The sequence below is a fragment of the Suricata suricatta genome, chromosome 4 (assembly GCF_006229205.1).
Source record: "Suricata suricatta isolate VVHF042 chromosome 4, meerkat_22Aug2017_6uvM2_HiC, whole genome shotgun sequence".
Taxonomy (NCBI): Eukaryota; Metazoa; Chordata; class Mammalia; order Carnivora; family Herpestidae; genus Suricata; species Suricata suricatta.
In genome coordinates, this window is record NC_043703.1 from 93,828,830 (window position 1) to 93,848,073 (window position 19,244).

The following is a 19,244-nucleotide window of genomic DNA, read 5'->3' on the forward strand; positions in this document are numbered from 1 at the left end:
GCGTGGGCTGTGATTTTCTCCAGCGGAGCTCAGGAGCCCAGATGTCAGAGAAGGAAGAGCCGGCCTGATCAGTCTGAGGTACAGCCAGAGAGGAATGACAGCAGGACTGGGCAGACGGGAGGGAGGGTTTAGGCAAAGGAGGGTGATGAGAGGGTTCATGAAGCTTGGGCTAAATGGGGAAGGAAACAAAGAAAGGTGATTTGAAGCAATGACAGAAAATGGCAAGAGGGAGAATAGGTTTTAAGGAGGTTGAAAACCAGCATACTGGGAGGTAGGAGTGGGCGGGCTGGGAGGTGGGAGGCTCTGATCACAGTGGGCTGGAGAACAATTCAAGGCAATATGTAATCAAGTGCTAAATAGGATGGTATGAAATTTAAGTGGGCATAAGTGCTGAGGAAGAGGGGGGCACTCCGGGAATGGAGCGCTCGTTCAGATTGGGGAGAAATCCAGTGTAATTTGCTGCCTGCACAGCATCCCCAGTGGGGAATTCAAGGTGACAGTGTAGCAACTGGTACTGTATCTTGAAGCTTAAAAAAACTGGGTGGATCAAACCTTTCAGAGGACAAAGATTTCTTTGGACCTAATAAAGGCAGAAAGTGAACAATAGGAGAGAATGTTAGGATTCTCTTAATCCTGCCTATGAAATGCTGTTGCACTCTCTGTGTGCCCTGTAATTTATGCTCTTCCTCATAATCTGCCTGCCTCACTCACTCCCCACTTCTAGCCCCTCTCTGACATTGCATCTGCATTCCCCATCCTCAGCTGGTCTCAAAATTTCCAGATGCCTGAAGCACATTGTACATTTCTGCAGAATAAGGTTATGAATTAATCTGGGATTTGAGGGGAGGGAGTAGTAGAAGAAATCATCTACGTGGACCTTCATAAAGATGAGGTTTACAGCCTTTGCTGATGAGTCCATGAGGCTGTGCCCAGAGAGGTTAATCACTAGCCTGAAGTAGAACAGCCAGTGAGCAGCAGAGCCCAGATCAGTCTAGCCCTCTTTCCATAACACAACTCAGAGGAAGCCACCTGATCCTTCCCTGCCCACTTCGTGATCAGTCAAATCCCAAGCCTCTATTCCTTTACCTCATAAACTCTATGCTGGAATTAGGTGTAAACATCTGTGGTTTTCCCTGTTGAACATCTATTTTCCCTTATTTCTTTTTATTTCCGCACCCAATTTATCTCTAGTGAAGCATCTACCCCCACCATCCATCTGGGTGATTTGTCCATTGATGACCATGTGCCCAACGTAGGCCTACTCATTGCTGTGTCCCTGAAATTTGAGTCCTGGGTTGAGACCCCTGGAGCTCTTTACCCATGCATGGGGCCTTACCTGAAGTGTTAGCTTCTTATACTGAGATCCCAGCCCCATGCTTTCAAAACCGGTTCTACAGCTGTTCCTTCTGGTCTGCACATCCTTCCAGAACAATACCCATTTGTAATTTTGTGTGTGTGGGATTTGGTGCTTGCTGCCCAAAGACCTAGAGGTCCAATATTCGCCATTAAATGAAAACATGGTTCACAACAAGTCAGGACCTGGTAGCACCAGGCGTTCCATCTGCCAGCAGATCTTACCACCACTGCCTTCAACGCATGTCCAGAACTGGAACGCGTCACACCTGTCCACCGCCACTACCCTGGTCCCGCCAGCACTGTTTTCAGCCCAGACTCCTGTACCAGCCTCCTCACTAGAAGTATTTCTCCTGCTCATGCCCCTGAAGTCTGTTCCCTGCACAGCATCCAGGGGCAGTCTGTTATGAGGTAGAATGGACCGAGTCACTCCTGTGCTCACATCCCCCCAGTGGTTCCTCCACCACACTCAGAGTAAAGCCAAGCCCTGACAGTGACCTTTCAGGCCCAGGTGCTCTGGCCCCATTACCCTCCAGCCCCTCCCACTGACGCCCCCCTGCCACACCCAAGGCACATTCCTGCCTCAGAACTTCTTTGCATGCTGTCTCCCTCATTAGAAAATAAGCTCCATGAGGACAGAAATTGCTGTTTTATTCATTGCCGTATCCCCAGCACCTGGCAGCCTGCATGTCACAAAATAGGTGCTCACTAAGGATTTGGTGAATGAAGGAATGAATGAATGAGGGAGGCAGGGAGAAAAGGAGGGAAGGAGCCATTAAATATGAACTGGGCATCCTTGTGCTTTTTCTTCCTTATCACTGCCACCCCCATCCTGCAGATGTTCCGACAACCTGTGGAACTTTAGGCAGATGGCTTTAACACTGAAGGGTCTGTTTTGTGGGGGTTTTTTTCTTATTGCAGCCATGGAGACCAGACTCACTTTTTTTTTTTTAACAGAATTTATATTTTAGAGCAGTTTTGGTTCACAGCAAAATTGAAAGGAAAATGTAGAGATTTTCTATATAACCCCTACTCCCAAACCTGCATCGCCTCTCCCAGTATCAATGTCTCCCAACAGAGTGGTACATTTATTACAATTGATGAACCTACACTTATACATTATAATCACCCAAAGTCCATAGTTCACGTTAGGTTGCTTTCCTGGTGCTGTACATTCCATGGGTTTGGACAAATGTATGACATGCAGCCACCATTAGGGTAGCACACAGAGTAGTTTTACTGCCATAATCATCCTCTGTGCTCTACCCATCCATTCCTCCTCCTCTCTAACCCCTGGAAGTCACTGATCATTTTACTTTTAACTTTTTTGTCTTTAATATTATATCTCTTCCCTAGGTCATATAGTTGGAATCATGCAGTACATAGCTTTTTCAGATTGGCTTCTTTCACTTAGTAATATGTACCTAAGCTTCTTCCACATCTTGTCATGATTTCATGCTGAATTTAAGTGCTGAATAATATTCCATTGTCTGGAGGTGCCACAATTTATTTATCCATTCACCTACCAAAGGAAATCTTGGTTGCTCCCAAGTTTTGGCAATTATGAACAAAATTACTATAAAAAAGCATGTATGGATTTTTGTGAACATAAATTTTCAACTCTTTTGGATAAATATCAGGGAATGCAATTGCTGAAATATATATTAAGAGCATATTTGGGGGCTCCTGGGTGCCTCAGTGGGTTGAGCGTTGGACTCTTCGTTTCCACTCAGGTCGTGATCCCAGGGTTGTGGGATCAAGCCCTGCTGAGCATGGAGCCTACTTGGAGTTTCTCTCTTCCTCTGCCCCTCCCCCCTGCATCTGCACTCTCTCTACCTCCCTGTCTCAAATATAAAGAAAGAGCATGATTAGCTTTTTGGGTTCCTTCCTTCCTTCCTTCCTTCCTTCCTTCTCTCTTTCTCCTGCTTTCTTTCTTTGTTTTTTAAATAGGTTCCATGCCCATTGTGGGGCTTGAACTCACTACCCTGAGATCAAGAGTCACATGCTCTACCAACTGAGGCAGCCAGGTACCCCAAGAGAATGTTTAGTTGTTTTTCTAACTTATTTTTTTTCCGAGAGAGTGTGGGGGTGGGGGGAGACTGGCAGAGGGAGGGAGAGAGAGAAGAATATCTCAAGCAATCTTCCTAACCCCCCCCCCCACAGAGTCCCACAAGGGGCTCAATCCCACAGCCACAAGATCATGACCTGAGCCCAAATCAAGATTTGAATGCTCAACCTACTGAGCCACCCAGTGGCTTCCTGTTTTTAAGAAATTGCCAAACTGTCTTCCAAAGTGGCTATATATTTTATATTTCCACCAGCAATGAATGAGAGTTTCTATTGCTCCATATCCTTGTCAGCATTTGGTATTGTCAGGGTTCTGGATTTTGACCATTTAATAGGTGTATAAAAAAATGACTCTTTATATTCATTTCTAGAAATGAAGCTAAGAGTCTATTGAGATACATAGAAAAAATAGTAATTTTAAAATCAAAGAGAAGCAGACAAACAAAATAAAAATGCATAAACATATGACCATGTCTTCCTAAAATGATAAAAGCTCAAAGGTTATGACCTTTGTGGGGCCTGGATTCTTACGGGTACAGGCTGGCAACAAAAGGTTTTGTTTTGTTTTGGTTTTTTAAATATAAGATCTTTGGAAATGCATTAACAAATTTCCCAGAACCCTTTCTTAGAAGTGTTTCACTTTTCCTTAGTACTGCCTTACATTGGAGAATTCTACAAGCCTTCTATAATTGCCCTCAAAGATGTTTGCCTCCTGGGAGAAGCTGTTAGAAGTTACAGAAAGAGAAAAACACAATATTTTTATGAGAAGCCCAGCCTTCGCGACCTGTGGCAAGCATCTGAGGGAAGGCCCACCCAGCTGCAAGCCCATTGGAAGGTCTTCAGGTCTCCACTACTGGATAATTCTGTCAGCTCCAGTGTCTCCAAACCCTGGAGTCCCCCAAGGGTGGAAGGATGTGAGTCTGGACTGAAATGGCCAGGACTTCTCTGAGATTTGTTTTGCTCATTGCCCCTACAGCCCCTACGGCAGCTCACCTGGATCCAGGGACTTCCAGCTCCCTCCTCCCAGGTGCTCCTCAAAATTCAATGATACAGAATTCTCGTGGGCTCTCTCTGACACCCCCTTCTCTCCCCACTCAACCAGACTTAAAAACAAATATACAGAAAGTCCCCTATTGGCCCATGAAAACTCACTTTGAATCTCTCCAACTGCATTGCAGGTGGGTGATTTGGGCAGGGTCAGGAAGTTTATCTTATTTACCCACCCCTGCCCCCTTCCCCTTTCCCTACATCCTTCCCCTTTCCACTCAGGAAAGGTTCCATCATCAGTCATTTATGCTTTGGGATTCATTTCAATGCCAGTGTTTCCTCTTTTCCAGAGATGATTATGCTTTCAGCCACATTTCTCAGTGTAGGCATCAACAGTCTGGGGAGGAGGGGAGTAAGAGGAGCAGAAGGTCCTTCATGTACCACTGAAATGATGCCGTAGAGCAACTGCCATTTCCTGAGTATCTACTGTGCAGTTTACACTGGGCTGGGCACTTTGCAAATATTATACCATTTGAATAATGAGTTCAAATTAAATGGTTTAATACATGTACAGTGTTTAACAGAGTAGCTGCCACATAATAAATAATCTTTTGAATAGCTATTATTTTGTATTTTTTAATGTTTTTTTAATTTATTTTTGAGAGACAGAGAGAGATAGCACGAGCAGGGGAGGGTCAGAGAGAGAGGGAGACACAGAATCGGAAGCAGGCTCCAGGCTCTGAGCTAGCTGTCAGCACAGAACCTGACGCGGGGCTCGAACCCACAAACAGTGAGATCATGACCTGAGCCAAAGCCGGAAGCCGGACGCTTAACCCACTGAGCCACCCAGGCACCCCAAGTAGCTATTATTTTTAAAAAATAATAATCCTCATAACAACCCAATGAGATAGGTATTATCCTATTTTATAGATGAATAAACAAAGGCAAGTTTGTTTATATCTAACTCTAAAGATTTGCCCTTCCCACAACACCATTTGTATTTCAAACCACAAAAGCTTTAGCTTAACCTGCCAACCAGTGAGTCTGGCCAGAAAGTTGGGTGCCTGGGGAAGTATGTCCTAAAAGACTTCATTTTTAACAAGGCTTTATTTACCGTGAGAAACTTTTCTGTTTTCTCACCCTCATCATTTTCCAGAGCAGCAGAGGTTATTTCTCCCCCATGGTGCTCACAGAACCTTCTGTCAGGGAAATGACAGCCTGAGAAGAAATGAAAGTCCCTAAAGTCCTGCGGTGTCAGAGTTGAGCATCTACATAAGCCTTTTCGATTTGCTTCCATTCCCAAGTGGGCCTGGGAAAGAAATGAGTCTTGGTCTACTTTCTTCTAGGACAAATCCCATGGCCAAGGGGCTAATGAGTCTGTGATGATGCTAACTCCATGCCTCCTTCCTTCCATATATGTCCCCAACCATTACATCCATGCACTCTGTCCATTTGACACAGCCCGTAAGGGAGGCAGACGGTGTAGATTTCTTAGAAAGTGGGCCAGGGGTGGTAGGGACTTTGGTTAGATCTCACTGTTTATAGGGTCATCCCTGAATGAACTGAGTAGAGCAACCATAAAATAAAACTCTCTCCCCCCATGTCTGACCACCTCCCGCACTGGAGCTATTGGCTCACAAAGGCAAGATAAGATAAGATAATATGTGGCTCACTAAGTGTAGCTAATGGCTGGAAAAACAACGCAGAGCCCCATGCCCATGTAAGACAACCTGCGCATTCACAGTGCCTCCCCTCTCTGCCCTTCAGCCTCCTGGGAATGGAGGGAAACGTGTGCTAGGAGCAGCCCCTCTCAGGTGCTCCCTGGAGCATGTGCTGATTCCGGGGATTCTTTGTTCCTTGTGGAAAATGTTTTTGCTACATAATAATGCTTTACCTTTGACTTGGTTGTTCTGTTCAGTAACCCCTTTCAACTGAATTAAAATATTTCCAAAAAATATTTTCCTCATGCAGGTTGCTTTGAGGCTTTCACATGAACCAGTCTGGGAGGCAAGCTGTGTAGTCCCTACTGAGATCAACATTTTTCTGGATCCATCCTGTTATGCACACCCAGATCCTAGCATACTTTTGAGCCATTCTCCCATCATCCAGATGGGTAGAGAAGTCCACACAATGTAAGGAAGTCTTTCCAAGTCCTCTCCCAGGTTTTGTTAATCAGATATTATGACTGATTAGGCAGGGATAACCCAGTGCAGTCCTTCTGCCTCTAAGTCCCATAAGGATACATGGATTCCATAGTACTATCCTTAAAAGAATTTTCTTTCCTTTTTTTGTTTTAAATATGATCTCACTATAGAGAAGAACTTTTTTTTTTTTACTTTTGAGAGACGGAGAGAGACAGTGTGAGCAGGGTAGGGTCAGAGAGAGAGGGAGATACAGAATCTGAAGCAGGCTCCAGGCTCTGAGCTAGCTGTCAGCAGAGCCCGACACAGGGCTTGAATCCACGAACCATGAGATCATGACCTGAGCCAAAGCCGGACGCTTAACCGACTGAGCCACCCAGGTGCCCAGGATTTTCTTTCCTTGTGGAAGAACTGGTTTGCAAGGCTCTGCATTTCCCTTGTTCAGTTTTATCCATCAATATTTTTTTCTGCCAAATGTCACTTCTGGTCTAACTAGGGTTCATAACTGGGTTGATACCAATGATTGGTGAGGTCTTGAGAAGGTCTGGTAACCGTTTCATTGCTATGAAGGCCGCATTTCTGGTCTGCAGGTTTCCTTAGTGACTCGCTGGGAAATCCTGTATGCTAGAACAGGACCCATCTGGAGCTCTTGCCCTCCAGGACTCTGACAGTATCAGGGCTATGGGCAGCAACAGGTCACAGGTCCTGGGCACAGAGCCCAAATAAGGAGGGCAGGAGCAAGGCTGAATGCAGATTAGGGGATAGGCAAGGGATTAGGTCAGACCTGGAAAATGCCACTAGGAATCTGCCAACCTGCAAAGAAGGAACGTCAGGATCCAGATCAGTGCACTGACCAGTGGTGGGGGTCTATCCAGGAAGACAGTATGTGAAAATCAGAAAGCAACCTGTCAGGAGTTAAGAGTTGAAAGCAAACCAGAAAAATAGTCAAAACACAACCAACTGATTTTTTACAAATTTGTCAAGGTAACTCAATGGGAAAAGGATGATTTTTTTCAACAACTGGTGCAGAAACAAAATTTTAACCATATGTGAACATAATCTTTGACCATTCCATACACAAAATTTGACTTGAAATTGATCTGCAAAGGCTAAAACTATTAACAGAAAATATAGGAGAAAATCTTAATGACCTTGAGTTTGCCAAAAATCACTTAAATGGATTCAAAACATATGAACTGTAACAGTGTGGATATATTTAATGCAACTGAACTATACACTTTAAAATAGTCAAAATGGTAACTTTATGTTACGTATATTTTCCCAGAATGAGAGAGAGAGATGAACTTCCTTCCAGGCAATTGCCAGGGGAAAAAAATACCCACAAACTATAAAGAAAATTCAAAATTTAAAACTTTTGTACTTTAAAAGAAACTGTTATAAAAATGAAAAGGTAAAACATGAAGAGTTGCAAAACCTTATCTGACAAAGGACATGTTCTAGATGATATAAAGAACTCTTACAACTCAATAATAAGACAATCCAATCTTCTTTTTTTTTAAGTGGGCAAAAAATTTGAACAGACAATTCACCATAGTAGACAGATGGCAAATAAGCATATGAAAAGATGCCTAACATGATTAGTCATTAGAGAAATGCAAATGGCTTAGTATGTCAAGCATCTGACTCTTGAGTTCAAGCCCCACATTGGGCTCTGCACTGGGTGTGAAGCCTACTTAACAAAACAAAACAAAAGAAAACAAAATAAAACACAAACACACAATAAAAAACTACTATATACCTACAAGAATGACTAAAATTAAAAAGACTAATTATACCAAATGCTGGCAAGAAAGAGGAGCAACTAGAACTCCTTATACACTGCTGGCAGGGATGTGAAACGGCACAACCATTTCAGAAATGGTTTGGTCATTTTTTGTAATATTAAACATACATCTACTACATGATCCAGTCATTCCACAGCTAAATATTTATGCTAAGGAAATGAAAGCCTAATGGGCACCTGGGAGGCTCAGTCAGTTGAGGGTCAATGACGGCTCAGGTCATGGTCTCAAGGTTCATGAGTTTGAGCTACTGCTGTCAGCATGGAGCCTGCTTTGGATCCTCTGTAGCCCTCTCTCTCACTCTGCCCCTCCCTCCCCCACTCATGCTCTCTCTCTCTCAAAAACAAATTAAAAAAAAAAAAAGACTTGTACTTGAATGCTCATAGTAGTTTTATTTGTAATAGCCCCAAACTGGAAATAATTCAAATGTCTATCAAGAGGTAAATGGATAAACAAATTTTAGTGCATCTATACAATGAAATACTGCTCAGCAGTAAAAAGGAATGAACTATTGTTAACATCCAACAACGTGGATGAACCTCGAAATAATTACTCTGAATAAAGTCAGGCCAAAAAAGACTACATGCTCTCTGTTTCCATATATAAAATTCTGGAAAATGCAAATCTATAGGGACAGAAAGCAGATCATTGGTTGCCTAGGAGCAGGTAGCAGTGGGGGAAATGAGCGATGCACAAGGAAGTTTTGAGGAGTGATGGACTATTCATTATCTTGATTTCAGAAAGAGTTTCATGGCTGTACACATGTGTCAGAATTCATTAAATTATATTCTTAAATAAATATCAGTTATAATTCAACAAAGCCTTTTCTGGAAAAGGATAAGACAAAAGGGAAAACCTACCCCGTGCCATCAATAGGCAACACATGCATGATCATGGCAACAATGTGGGCTCTGGAGACCTCCAGGCTTGGACTCAGGCTCTATGTATGACTTAGTAGCTGTGTGAATTTGGCCAAACCATGTAATCTCTCTAAGCCTTGCTTTCTTTATCTGTGCAATGAAGATAATAATAATGTCATAAAGACAAAACAATCTGCCATTTGTAAAGTACTTGGAATGGTAGGTAAGAAAGGGAAATGTAGGCTATCATGGTCGTCATCATCATCATCCCTTTGTAAAGGTGATGATTGAAATACAAGGCAGAAATCAGTGGAGATCCACATCCAGGTGGGTAGAAGAGGTGTAGGTGAGAAGTCATGAATTCAAGTCTGACTGGAATACCCAGAAGTCCCACTGCCCCAAGGAATGGTGTTTTGAGGCAAACTTCTGACCAGCCTGAGCCCAGACCCCAGATTTAGCCAGTTACAAAGCTTCAGGGGAGAGACAAGTGGATAAACCTGGATAGAAGTATGTGGATGGAAAATACAGGTTGGCAGACTAGATAGGGACTGTTCGAGAAATTCCCAAGTTTCTAGTCAACACCTTGCTGGTGCCACCTTAGACACATTAGAAGATAAACTCTTCCCTGTCCCTCTCTCCCTGAAGGCAGTGTCCTGACATATCACAGGAACCATCTTTCTGCCTTCTAGCACTTTCCAATCAACCCCCCCTCAAGGCTTAACCACAGCTCACTCTAAATCTTCAGGCCACCTAAGAAAATCAGCACAGGCTGAGCTTCTTTCCGGTCCGGGCAATCAGAGCTCTCACTCAGTATCGGCCCAGAAAAAATAGTGACAGGGTAATGGCAATGCTACTACCAAAGGCTAACTACTCATGGTAAGGACAGCAAAATCTGTAGAGAATAATGCAAAAGGCAAAAAGAATAATTCAGAAATGCTGAACTGGTAGGGGTAGAGGATGGGGAGAGGAGATGGTCAGAAACTGAAGGAGGATTCTCTAGGAACCATTGCAGGGCCAGGTGAGCACAAACCCGAAAAAAAAAAATAGAATCACCAGTCAGGGTCATGGTGGGATCCAGTCGGCCAGAAGCCTGGGTTTAGGCAATTTCACTCTCTGGGAGAGATTCCTACAGGATCAGGCACAGGAAAGAAGTGAGAAAAAGATCATTCAAATTAATAAATAGGTGAGGCTGGCCAGTGCTTCAGTCTCTGAGGGGGCTTGTGCCAAAGTCAAGGGTGCTGCATGGTGGAAAGGCATCTCAGCTAGAAAGAATCACAGCAAAGGATAAGAGCTCTTAAGAACCCATGGTTCACAATCCAGCTCCACTGCTCTGCTGCCTGTGCATTATTTGCACCGACTCCCTGTGCACCAACCCATCCCCTCTTTTTCTATCTTGCTTTGTGCCCAAGTGACTGACCTCCTTAGACTGCATCACCTGGGTTTGGGATGGGTTCAGCCGGTGGGAGACATGGAAGGGATGGGAAAGCAGAAAAGAAGAGAGATCAGGGTATTTCTTTCCTATTGCCTCTTGCTTGGAAGCCTGGTCCTGACAGTGGCTGTGTCCCTAGGTGACTCTAGCTCCACCCCCAGGCATTCAGCTCTCACCCATCTCTGATCTCACTCTTTCCACTCCTTAATCTTTTAGGCTTGTGGGTAGTCAGAGCTTCCTGCTGTTGCTCATCTCTGGGTGCCTCACCAGCTTTTGTTTGTCCCTGAATCCTGCCTCACCTCTCTAAATTAAACCCTTCGTTTGAAGTGTATTCAGCAGATCCTACTCCCTACCAGGGCCTGCTTCATAGAGCCACTTGTTAGCTGCATAAAAAAAGAAATGTAGTCAATTTCTGGGTTCCACTTCCTCATGGAGGGGGTACTAGAAATTATGAGTACTAGACAATTCCCCCCACTGTTATTCCCAGGTGACGCTCCAACCAAAGGCTGGCAGGATGGAGACTCATGGATTCTATAGGTCTCCTGGTCCCTCCTCCCCGAGGCTTTCTTTCTGTCAGATAAACCCTGCTTGCTCAGACTGAAGGAGAGAGTAAGAATATACCTCTGGCTCCTCATCACGCAGGACTGGCAAAGCAGGAGGGGCATTCTGCCAGCCCGGCACATCAACACCCCCCCCCCCCCCGCCCTCCCGGCTACCCTACAAAGGTCAGCCTGCCCGGAATAAGGAAGTACTCGCAGCCAGGAAAGGTAAATCCAAACCCGAAAATACAGGAACTGAGTGTTTCAACCAACACGGGCCTGCAGCATCCTTGCAGAGCACTGTTTATGAAGCAATAAACCATTTAAATGACTCTATTTTGGAACCCAGAAAGTCTCCTTGAATAGCTTATAGGAAGATAGAGCTAATAAGAGTCTAGGACGACCGGAGGAATGGAGCATGAGGCAGGGGCACCTTTGCCTCAAAGCTGCAAGTGTCCTTTGGAAGAGGTAGAACCCTCTGTGGGAGTAACAGCCACTGGAAAGATTGCCATGAGGTGCGTGCCCCTGGGGACAACCCTAGGGTTCAGGCAGGACAGCCTGAGTCACAGATATTAAAGACCAGTTTTGTAAGGAATAGTTATTTGGAAGAGATACATAATTTTTTGTAGTGGCAGGTAAAGAGAGGGCTATAGTGGTGGTCAAAAGCATGGCATGGAGTCAAGTTTGAATCCAGGCTCTGCCGTTTATTTGGTGTCTGACCTTCGCAAATGTACTTACCTTCTCTGACTCAGTTTGGTCATCTGTAAGATGGGGATAACAGTAATAATATGCCTGTCTTCTAGAGTTTTGGGGAGGATTAAATGAGATCATATATGTTATGTGCTTAGAAGGGGGCCTGGCATGGTAAGTGTTAAAGAAATTAACCATTATCAAGAATGTTACCACCACACTCATCTCTTTCCATCTAGCCACCCTTTTTCCCAGCTCCCAGGAGAATAAGGGTCCCTGGGGGGTTAACAGTAACAACTGATACCAACTTCTGGGAGGCTGACACAGTAACAAATTCCAGACCCAGGTCCTCTCTCACAGCCCAGGGGAGAAGCTGGAAGAGCTGTGCGGCTGGCAACAAGTGAACTGCATGCAAATGGCCCACACACGAGTGTCAGAGTCTAGTGGTCTCCTCAGGGCAGTGCCTTAGGTACTCTGACACAGGACTGCCAAAGCTGGACATGACTACACTCCCCTTTGTAGAGGCATAATACTTGGGGGAGGTCTCAGCTTTGAAAATTCACCATCATTTATAGGAAATACAGTCAGTTGATGTTAGAAAGAAGATCCGTAACAAGAAAGAGGGTGGTTCCAAGGGAGGAGGCCCGGAGGTTTCCCAAGGCCGTAGCCTATCTTGATAAATGTTCCAAGGTCTGGAGCTAGCCCTCATCAGGCTCCCAAATCTGTGTGGGCAATAGGCTGAGGGTGGATTTCTCTTTTAGGACTAGACTAACATCAACCAAAGTAATAAAGCACTGACATATGTACCAGAATGCTAATTCTCTCGGTCTCTGTTTCTCTCGTTCTTCTTAATATTTAATGAATGCCTACTATGTGTCAGGCAGCTATAAATAAAACAGTCTCCAATCTCATAGAGCATGCATTCTAATAGGGAGATACATAAACCTCTTTCAAGAGAATCAAAATATTTACAAAAGATCTATCTGAAAAAGAATATGCCAAGAGTTATTAAAACCCAACATCATGGAAACAAACAACACAAAAACTGGGCACAAGATCTAAACAGATAGATACCTCAGCACAGAAAATACAAATGGCAAATAAGCATATGGGAAAATGCCCAACACCATGTGTCATTAGGGAATTGCTATTAAAACAACGAGATTATACTACACACCTATTAGAATGGCCAAAATACAACATACAACAACACTAAATGTTGGCAAAGATGTGGAGCAAAAGGAATTCTCATTCCTTGCTGGTGAGAATACAAAATAGTATAGCCGCTTTGGAAGACAGTTTGGCAGTTTCTTTACACATCTAAACATATTCTTACCATACAACTCAGCAGTTGTGTTCCTTGATATTTACCCAGGGGAGCTGAAAACTTATGTTCACATAAAAACCTGTACCAGATGTTTATAGCAGTCTTATTCTTAACTGCCCAAACATGGAAGCGCCCAAGGTGTCCTCCAGCAGGTGAGTGGTTAGAAATAAACTGTGGTACATCCATATAATGGAATATTTTTCAGCAGTAAAAAGAAATGAGCTATTATATTAAGTCATGGAAAAACATGGAGGAAGTTTCAATGTATATTACTCAGTATAAGAAGCCAGTCTGAAAAGGCCCCATGTTGTATGATTCCAACCACATGACATTCTGGCAAAACCATGAAGACAGTAGAAAGATCAGTGGTTTCCAGGGGTTAGGGGAGAGAGAGGGATGAATAGGCAGAGCAGAGAATTTCGAGGACAGTGAAACTCCTCATGATCCCATAATGGTGAGTACATGTCATTATAAATTTTTCCAGACCCATAAAATGTACAACAAAAAGTAGTGGCTCACATAAACTGTGGACTTTGGTTGGTAGTAGTGCATGGGAGGTGGGGAGGGCCCATGAGGGAACTCTGTACAGTCAGCTCCATTTTACTGGGTACCTAAAGATGCTCTAAAAGCCTATTAATTTTAACAATCTACGTAAATAATTAATAGCAGAGAATGATACGCACCATGAGAGATAATTGAGGATTAGGTGTGGGGATTATGGGGAAGGGGGGCCCCTTAGGCAAGGTAAAGTCATCTCCACAGAGCCAAGATGATGGGGCAGGAGAGGCATCCCAGGACAAGGGAACAGCACGTGGACACAGTCCTGAGGTACAGCTGCCCAGCAAACGGGGGATCCCTGCCTCTGCAGCTTGCACACCTTGTCCCTGCACCCACATAGTACAGGGGAGTGACCCCTGGTTAGAAGACTGCATGGCAAGCAAGGAGCCAGAGCAAGGTAGGAAGTGACCCTAGGTAGCAAGCCGACAGAAGGCTTTGGTGGCCGCCTGCCTGTCCAGGCCTCACCCTGCCCAGGGCGGGGATGCTCGTGGATGGAGACTGCTCCCCAAGGTAGGGCTGGAGAGTCTGCCCCCTTACCCCCGCCATCCACAAGTCCTTTCCCCAGGTTGGTTAAGAATTCAGTTGGCTACTGTTAATCTTGCTTCGGCAAATTATTCAAACTACTCAACCTCTCTATCTATTTTCCTCATCTACAAAAGGATAGTAAAAGCTACGTTGCAGAGCTCTAGGATGGAGATGAAGAATCTGTGAGGTCACGAAGCTACATGAAGCCCCTCACCCAAAAATAGTAGCTGTTCAATAGCTGGTTAATTTTAATTGTCATTTTTTATATTAATTTGATTATTCCTCATCAACCTGTGAGTCTTGTCAATTCTTTAAGGAACAGAGGTAGAGCAGAGTAGTGGCCTATTAAAGTACGGTCCAGGGCACACAATCTGTGTAATCCCGGGCAAGTACCATGAGAACTACAGAGGAAATTCCAGGAGGAGAAAAAGCTTTTTAAATGACTTACTAAGATGAACTGAGCTCATGTGGACCTGGCGGTGGTTTTACTAATTCAGGAGAATGGGCAAGAGACAGCGGAGATGAGTGAGGATAGGGAAATCAAGAGGTCCAGACACACGGGAGGACTCCTGTATTGAGCTCCATACCTTCCAAACACCAAGCTACCCACCTTCTGGCCCAAAGCACTGACTATACAAGGAAGGAAGTTGCCTCCAGGAAGGGAACTCCGTTTCTAGAGCAGCCGTGACCGTGATGAGCAAGATGAAATGACTCCATCTGTCCCAGAAACAGAGAATGCAGACCAGAGGAGGGAGGAACATTCCACATTGTCTCCTCTGTTCCCTTTCCTCCAGCCTTCCCACATTTGACAGTCTCCATTTTCCTACTAGTGGAGGGAAAAATGACAACTAAGATTTCTCTTGAATCTTGGCAACAGAGCTCAGACTTTTATTAGTGTGCAGTAAAAATGGCATTGACCTCAGTAACAAATAAATTAAATCCTGGTTGGCTTGGAGTTTAACATCTTGGCCTTTCTAAGTTCACTTACCAAGTGATTTACTTCCTTAGCTCCTTTAACCCAATATCCCCAGCAGCTGACCTTCTAGTGGTTACCATTTATCTTGCCTCGGGGATACAGATCAAAGACAAAGCTGAAAATGGGTCTTAGAAATATTCATGAAGATTAGGGGTGCTCGGGTGGCTCAATCGGTTAAGCGTCTGACTCTCGATTTCTGCTCAGGTTGTAACCTCACGGTTTGTGAGTTTGAGCCCTGCATCAGGCTCTGAACTGGCAGCGTGGAGTCTGCTAGGGATTCTCTCCTCCCTTCTCTCTTCTGCTCCCTCTGCTTGCAAGCTCTCTCTCTCATGTGCTCTCTCTTTCAAAGTAAATAAACATTAAAAGAAGAAATATTCATGATGATTAAATGTGTTTTAGACATGCATACCATGGAGGAGTGAGTGCCAGCCCCCTGTCTCTAGCTAAAAACAAATTAATCTAAGGGATGGGCTATACAGTAGAAGACTTGGGTTGGGAGGTGGGGACCTGAGACCCAAGTCCTGAACCTGTTCCTCATCAATAGAGTGACCTTGAACAAGTCACATTACTTCTCTGAGCCTAAGTTCCCAGTCAGTGAAACAGGTTGGAGGGCTGGCTCAGGCACACCTGGCCAGCTTGCCATTTGTTTACCGTGTCACCAAATATTTGTTCAGGTCTTATTCTTCCAATCTCCTCAATGCCTTCAGTAGTCTAAGGACACCTCTTTTCATCATTTCACTATTGATAGTAACTTCCCCGGAACTGTTCAGTTTCCTCATCTGCAGCAGGGGCGGGAGTAATGACCTAAGGTTCAGTGACGCTTCTAGTTCCTGGCTCAGGGCTCCGCAGAGCAGCTGGCAGTGATGTTCCTGGGAAATGAGCTGGAGGCTGCTACAGTCTGGCTGTTTCCCTGAACAGCTGGTGTGGAGAGTAGAGCAGGACAACCTCTGAGACTCTGGCCAACTGCAGTGTATATTAAGGGCAACCCAGATGGCCGCTAGCCAACAACCCAGACCTGTGTAATTTGCACACTGTCGTTTCTCCTTCTGAAGGTCTCTCTCTCCAGTATATAGTGAAGGAAGTTTGTTTCATTCCCCTTCTGCACCTGCCCACCTGAGTATGGCCTCCCTCAACTTGAGTCTCTATCTCCACATAGATCCTCATGAGTCTCTTCCTTCCCCAGGGCCAATCTGTGGCCCCTCCCACAGGCTTCAGGCCCACCGTGCTTCCTTGAGCAGGCTGTAGGGCAGGGGTCTGGGGGAAGATCACACTCACTGTCCCACTGTGCTGCAGTGTGGCTGTCGCTTCTTACTTTGCTAAGGCTATAAGTTAACAAAACTGCTGAAAGCTAGGGGTTGGCAAAAGAGAGTTACAATTACAGAATAAAAGCAATAAAACAATTAAGTTAGGGGTGCTTGGGTGGCTCAGTTGGTTAGGCATCTGATTTTGTTTTGATTTCGGCTCTGGTCATGAGCTTGCAATGGTTTGTGAGATCAAGCCCCACATTGGAATCTGCACTGACAACGTGGAACCTGTTTGAGATTCTGTCTCTTCCTCTCTCTGCCCTTCTCTCTCTCAAAATAACCATTAAAAAAAACACAAGTTGGAGGAGGCTGCTTACAAACTTTTCTAGAGCCCACCAACCCATGGCCTGGGTGCCCTGCTTGCCTTCTCCCTCCCCAGCCTTCAGGCCTGCCATTGACTCCAGAGCTAACCTAACTCCCACAGATAGGAGGGCCCTTGGCCAGCCTCCCCTACCTGGAGTCCAGACCCCAATCTTTGTTTTCCCTAACAGAGAAGAAGAAAGCTTCTCCTCCACCAAGTGAACACTGGAAGAACTTCAGCCGTGAGTGTGATCTCTCTGCCCACTGGAGAGACAGCCTTCCATATTAGTATGCACAGCTGTTTATTTCTTCTTGTCTCAATTTGTCCATTCTAGAATCAGCTCTGAGTTTTCCTCTGCATAACCAAAAAGCCCAGTGTTTTTCCCCAAACAAAAAACAGCCTTGTCCAGAAGGTAGATTTTCCCTCTTCCTTTGCTAAACAGAAAACAGCTGAGGCTTTGGAATTAGTGCATCCACTGCTTCAAGCCCTCTAAGTTGCAGTGGTATCAGGGTCTGATATAGAGAGCACCCCACATAAGTAACAACCAGACATGAATAACCATATTTGGACCAGGCATAGTTGAAGGCAGAAGGTGCCAGGCAGCCTTCAGAAGTAGGGCCTTCTGCAAGTCAGAGTTTTAAACTGAGCACAAAATGGCCTTCGAGTCTATAGCACATGGCTTCATTAGCCAGCAGGACCAAATTACCCCTGTGTTTATTTATTTATTTTTTTTTTTCAAAAGGCATTGACCTATGAATGAACAGCACTTGACACTGAAAATTACCACATTAAATACCCGGCTCCTCAGCCTCCAGAGCTCTTCCAAATTGTCACCTAGGATGAATATGACAGCAAACAATGCCTTAACAGTAAGTAATCTGCTCTATAATTATTTTAGCGGCTGCAACTGCCAACCAGCAGGATCACTTATGAAAAAGGATGCAGTCGTTCCTTATTAAAAATGCATGAATATACAGTCTCTTGATTGTGGAAATAATCAGCAGACTATCTAATGTAACAAGACTTAGCCACAGAAGAATTAATTAGGGTGAAATTGATTAAGGAAAAGAGGGTAAAAATCTATCTGTGATGATTCAGGCTCCGATTAAACTCAAGCATTAATTCTCACATTCTTTTCAAATTAAGAGCCTCATCTAAATGCTCTGCATTAGTATTCCAGTGTACACCACCCTCTCTTAAAAAACCAAAGAGAAATGCAAGACCTTTCTAATGAAAGCTAAAGATCTTGTTCTTGTTGACTGTAAAGCCTCTGTCTTAAGGATTTCAGGAGAATCAGAGTTTTAATTATTATTTTAAATAAAAGGGCAAGGCGTTAGAGTGAATATAGTGAAATCCCCAAATTCATTCTGGTTTTGAGCACTTAGGACTTCCGTCAGGAGATGTCTCAAAAACTAAAGGAAGCATGCAACACAAGTAATTATGTGGCAGCCTCCTGAATTCTCTTTGTTTTGCAATGACCTGCTCTGGTACAGTTACGGGGAGCTTGAAGGGATCACATATATTCCATCCTTCACCCTGAGGCAGAGCTGTATCAAACCAGAGACCCATCCATAATTATCTGCTATCTCTTGAGAGGCCTCTGGGCGCTGGGACTCACAACTCCCTTGGTAATGCCATCAAGCAGCTAATATATTCTCAGCTCCAGCAAGTCCTTCCCCCGCCCCCTGCAGCCGTTAAAGGATGCCAGTGAGGAGAAGCTTCCCGCATCACTGATTTTTCTCTTTTCATTTTTCCTCCCTTAGGAGCCAGCTCTGTGATTCCTGGCTCTCCTCGGCCAAACTGTGTTTACATTTCATGGGGTCACTGACCTTTCTTTCCTTGCTGCTCCAACGACTGCTATCTTTGCAGCTCTTCTTCCATCTGCTGCCTTGTTTTTTGTCCCATGGCTGCTGTGGTTGAGTACATCCTTTGTCAGGGCTGGGACAGACGACTCATGGCTGAGAAGCATTCCGGAGGGCTCGGAGGCACCCCACTGTGCAGTATGCAACCACTCAACACCATCTGGGGCACCCACTAGCCAAGATGCTCCGAGGTGGGGGCACCCAGAGTTCCCAGCCTTATCAGTGAAATATGGGAACATAGAAATAAAGAAGCAATTTCAAGCTCTTTGTTTGGCCTGAATATCATTTTCTTTCTCTTTGCCATGCTGGGAGGTAATCATGATCAGAATGGGAGACAGAGTTGTTCAAGAGGCCTCCAAGCAGAGTCTATATCCACTTTGGGTAGTCTAGCCAGGTCTCCCTGGGGAGTTCGTCAAGCAGTGTGGCCTGGCAGAGGGCATTCCAGACAGAGGGGACAGTGTAAGGGGATCTGGGGAACAGCATGAATCTGGCAAGCTTCACCTTCCTGGACCTACAAGGGAAA

At 44.7% G+C, this 19,244-nt stretch overlaps 1 long non-coding RNA gene across 2 annotated transcripts in view; it reads left to right on the forward strand.

Moving 5' to 3' along the window:
• LOC115289791 overlaps nucleotides 1–18,963 on the forward strand; it is a 45,259-nt gene extending 26,296 nt beyond the window's left edge. The window contains exons 3-5 of one of the 2 annotated variants that reach the window (XR_003907807.1): nucleotides 17,050–17,146; nucleotides 17,602–17,728; nucleotides 18,623–18,963. This is a non-coding gene — a long non-coding RNA (uncharacterized LOC115289791). The remainder of the gene's footprint in view (nucleotides 1–17,049; nucleotides 17,147–17,601; nucleotides 17,729–18,622) is intronic. The other variant, XR_003907808.1, reaches the window with a different exon arrangement.
• Nucleotides 18,964–19,244: the final 281 nt, after the last annotated feature.